This window comes from Symsagittifera roscoffensis, chromosome 4 (genome assembly GCF_963678635.1).
Source record: "Symsagittifera roscoffensis chromosome 4, txSymRosc1.1, whole genome shotgun sequence".
In the NCBI taxonomy this organism is placed as follows: Eukaryota; Metazoa; Xenacoelomorpha; order Acoela; family Convolutidae; genus Symsagittifera; species Symsagittifera roscoffensis.
This window is the reverse complement of record NC_087065.1, coordinates 16979510-16985148: the sequence shown is the minus strand read 5'-3', so window position 1 is coordinate 16985148 and position 5639 is coordinate 16979510.

Genomic DNA, 5639 nt, shown 5'->3' with positions numbered 1-5639 from the left:
TGAACCTTGTGGATCGATTTACTCTTCTCCAACCCTTGAACACAATCACTACCCCTAAGTAAGATTAAGTAAGTTAACACCTTAACTTAGACTAGCCACGAGAAAGTAGAACATCATTCTCCGGAATCGATATACTTTTCTCTCCAACCCTGAACAAAAAGACCCAGGTTAAGTTAACCAAAAAGTCGTAAGGACAAACAGTCTAAGGAAATAGAAATAACTAACAACTTCTTGCATCCCTCATCCTAAACCTTATGTCATTCAAAAATTAAAGAAATAAACAAACAATCGTTTTACACAATTGTGAAATAGATAACAAAAATTACGATCTTGTAATCACACCTCATTCACAAACAGTTGGATACATTAGAACAAAACGACAAACAATAAAAAGAAAAATTATAAATAAACAAAAACAAATCACACGAAAAAGATTTTCAAAAAAAACGCATTTTCTGGATCAGAAGCCAAACGTTTAGACAAACTATACAAACTAAAAGAATCATTCGATAGAATTGTCTCATCCGTGATCAATTATATTTTTCCGACTCAGAAACAACTTCAAATTCATCAAAAAGAGGAAAAAGTAGAATAAAAAAGCAATAAAAAAACAAACTAGTACACTTGTATAATTGGAATCAACCAATTAGACACATCGATAGTTATATATTAACAGTCATCAAACAAAAAAATGAGCCACACTCAAAGTGACGAAAGTCCAGATGACGAAGCAGTTCTTCCCTTTCTTATAGATTCACTCGATGATAGAGCTCAACACGATTTTTGCAAGAACTTACTCGTAAATTTGTTTGAACCAGGAATCAGCCCATGCAAAGCAAAATTCCCAGATGTAAAAATCAAAAGACAAATTATTGAACATTACTTGAAAGACATATGTAATCTAACACAACAATATGGAATCTACACCATAGAATTCAGCACACCAAATACAGCCCATCGTAAATACGTAATTCAAACAGACAATTTTGAATTAGAATTTTCAAAAGTATTCCTAGAGTATATCAAAAGCATACAATATCATAATTCACAAAGAGCAAACTCCATATTCACTAACGAAGTTTTTGCAACAATATATAGTTATATATCTATATTAGAAAAAACAGAAGTTCAAAGTATATCACCAACCGAAACATCCAAATATACAAAAGTAAGAAATGAAATCACAGTATTTTCAATATACCTACATATCATTCGCGAAAATTTCACTAAAGAAGATGTTTCACAAAACACTAAACATGATTTACAAAAGATTTTAGCATGGTTTATAATTGATTATTTCACCCACAATTTAGATTTAATTTCACAAGCAAGAAAAAATTTCAGACCTCAAAATACCAATGACGACACTGTTCTTTCAGAACAATCAGATTACGTTTGGGACCCTGACTGGTCTCATCCAGCATTTCTAAATATTTCACAAGCTATCTCGAGTCAAGCAATAAGCACAATACCTTTTCACAGATATTATGTAAAAGTAGTACCATTAACCATTGATGCAACACCATTGAATTATAATACTTTTTACCTTATACACGAAATAACAGTTTAAATTTGACGGTCATACATAATGAAAACCTCAATGGAACCAGAAATCTTACACAACAAGATATTCAAACACCACCACACTTCATAAATGAAGAAATCGTCCAAACAACAGCAACAACTACACAACAGAGTATTTCACCAATACACCCCAATCTGACAACACCAAGGAATACAAATACATCACTAACACATGTAACCTTACAATCAACCGTGAAACCTTTGGTTGCTCCAAAATATTCACATATGGACTATCAAACGTATAGACCAATGACAAAACCGTCAAAAACACAAAAACCGTTCACAAGAAACACTTTTGCAGAACATAATTATAATTATGCTCACAAACCAAGAACAAACCAACCTCCCTGAAAAAATACACAAAATTTAAACCACGTATGTTCCCATTATTGAAATCTCCCAAAAACATCGACCAATTCAGTAAATTTTCCAGATAATCCACAACCTACACCAACAAAATAAAAATAAACAACATACACCATATAATACAAACTATTTATAATCTGATTAAGATGATTATCACCAACCAGATATTTTTGCATCATATACTAAAGAATATTGCACACAAAGACGGCGACGATCTCAACCATCTCAAAATATGAAAATTTACCCACAAAACCCAACAGATATACAAAATCCACAACAAACGCATATACAAAACCCATTTAACACACAATCTTCTCAACCAATACAATTACAAAACCCAATGTTAATGCATTCTTATCAACCAACACAAATGCAAAATGAAATACCGCTTCCCTATTACCTGCAGCAACATGAAATCACAAAAAATCAACTTTCTTATTTTTCACAAATGCCAAATGCCGCAGCATCACTACAGATGACTATGAATCCATACCTCATGGGTGGATCATCAATAACATCAAAAAAACCATCGATGGTATTCACAGGAACAGACCCTGAATATACTATAGAAGATTATCTAAATGCAGTAACAGCAAATTTAATTAATACGCCCGAACCAATTAACACGCCACTACATCAAATTTGGATACATAGACGCTCAGCATTAATACAAACAACCCTAGATGGCGCAGCTCAAAAATGGTTTTCAGTATTACCCATAGAAATAAAATCAGACTGGAAAAGATCCACACAAGAAATTTCAAAATTGTTTGATTCTGAAAGAAACAAACAACATCAAACAGTTTTATGCAACAAAATCCGCAGACTACCAAATGAAACAATTAATTAATTAGCAGTACGAATCGAAACACTAGTTCGAAAAGCATATTCACTTAATACACATGATTACAAAAACACAAAAATGACAGAAATTTTAATGATGACCTTAACACCTCAATTGAGGAAAATAGCTATAAAAAATAAAGCATCTCATCCTTCCTCAATTCAAGAACCAGATTTAGATTTTCGAAAATTAGTAGATAAACTAGAACAAATAGAAATCACAATGAATTTCGAAGAAACAGAAAATCTAAAACTACAATATGTTAATCGAATTGAAACAAATACTACGCATATAAATAACATACAAGAATCAGACACAAACCTGATTGAAAAAATCACTGAAATACTAAATATCTACGAAAAACATCCAAACTTTAAAGGCAAACCATCCTTCAAAAAATGGTGTAAATGTTGCTGACGATACGGACACAGTACTTCCGAATGTAGACAAAAACAACAAGACAATCAGAATAAACCTCAAAAGCACAAAGAACCAAATAAATCATTCTATCAATACATGAAAAAAGACCAAAATCTACCAAACAAAAATACATATAGTAATAACAGTTCAGGAAAACCACTTCCGAGCAAATCAGATTACACAAGGAATCAATCACCATATAACTCAAGTTTTAGAGGTAGATCACCCGAACGAAGTAATACACGAAATTTCTCACAAAATGGATATAACCGATCGAATAGCCAAAATAACCAAAATAACTATTCACAATCGAATTCCAATACAACAGAATTTGTTTCTGGATCCAGTTCCCAATCAAACCCAAGGAATAGACACTACTCCAATAATCAATCACGAAACTCATCATACAACAGAAATAGAAACTATTCACATAATAGCAATAGAAGTTATTCAAACAATCGAAATCAGAATTACCCGAACAATCGATCAAGGAATAATTCATATAATAGATCAAACTATCACAGATCAAACTATAATTATCAAAACAGATCACGAAACAATTTACAAAATCGAAACTCAAGTTACAATAATCGATACAGAAATTATTCCCAGTCACCACACAGGAACAATAACCGTTATCCTGATTCTAAACATCGATACAGAAGTAGCACACCAAAACATCAAAGACACATTAATCAAGTGCAGACAAATGAAGAAACAACTTCAGACCCCCCAGGTATTGATGACACAGGAAGTAACGAACAACAACTAAATCATATAAATTGTGAATCGTCAGATACAGAAGGTGATACAGATAATACCATCTCTGTAAATATGATAACAGTCGAAAACGACTATGAACCTATTATATATGAACAACCATTTACTTCACATATATATGAAAAACAATTGGAACTCCTTCACAATTACTATATTGGACCCAGTGATACTACACAAGCTACACAAGAAGTAAACAGAATTAACACGATAATTAAACCCGATAAAAAAGACGAAACACAATGCTGAAACACAAAACATATTTATCAAAATATACAAAAAGAACAACCAAGAAAAAAAATTGGACAATCCGATTTCTCTCAGAAAGCCCAAGAAACAAAGAATTTCAACCACCAGATCTTGAAAATGATTTTTTTAATTGACTCAGGAGCAGAATCAAATATAATTAATATTCCCACATGGAATGAAATCAAAACATTGCACCCAAAATTAACACCTCTCGAAACCTCTAGTAAATTAGCAACAGCACAAGGATCAACATTAGTAAATTATGGAAAAAAATCCAATTATTTCTTCTCCCCACGAGAACAATGGAACAAAACAAAATTTTAAACAAACCATTTAAACAAATATTTCAAATTACCGATGTTAAACACAATATCATTGGCATACAATTTATATCTAAATATATACCATCAATCAACATCTTAAATAGTAAAATACATATCAAAGACAAGTACACAAAAACAAAAAATACAGCCATAACATTCTTCCGAAAATGAAACAAACAACCACCATTCTTCTCAAAATTTTACCCCATTTACAATCAACAACGGAAACACCTGAAACCACTATCAGGAAATATATATAATTTTTCAATAAAACAAGTTCACCAGTAAAATAAAAGTCAAAATAAACAACAACTTTTTATGTCAGACTTCGAATTTAAGACTATTCACAAATTTTTCGAAATTATGATCTCATCCATAAAACATTCGAAAAACAAGAATTCCGACATCATTTCATTACACGTGTATAATAATACACCATATCAAGTAACATTACCCTTAGGACTTTTAGGATATTGTGAAACGAATGCTACAATTTCACCTATAAATGAAGTAGCTTACCGCGTTAATAATATACTCCAATTGTTAGATATTTGCCAATCAACAATTCTTGACAAAGAATTATCCATAAATAATATAAAAAGTAATGAAAAAAGCCTAAAGTATAAAAATCTCAAAAATACCCCAGATCATTTGACAAATGAAAATAAAGACAAAGAAGACCTCCCGATCACCATAAAATTTGCCCCCAACAATTTTTCCCAAAACTCGACCCACTTGTCAAAAAACCAATAAATAATTCGACCACACTTGAAAATTGCCTCAAACAACAAAAAATATTCGATCGAGAAGCCATTTCTTAAATGCTCTTCTCTCGACCAGTTACCATAATTCTAAACATTCTCGCAAACTTTTTCACAATATTTAAACCTTTCATCATATTTCTTTTTGATACCTTTGAATCTTTTGTAATAATCTTAATCATTTTTTGCAATATTTTTTTAATTTTCTATTCCGTATTTGAACTATACCTCCAGCTTTCAAAAGCTATTGACTATATCCACAGGTACGATTCACAAAACTTATCTAAATGATACGAACCATTTTTAGAAAACAGA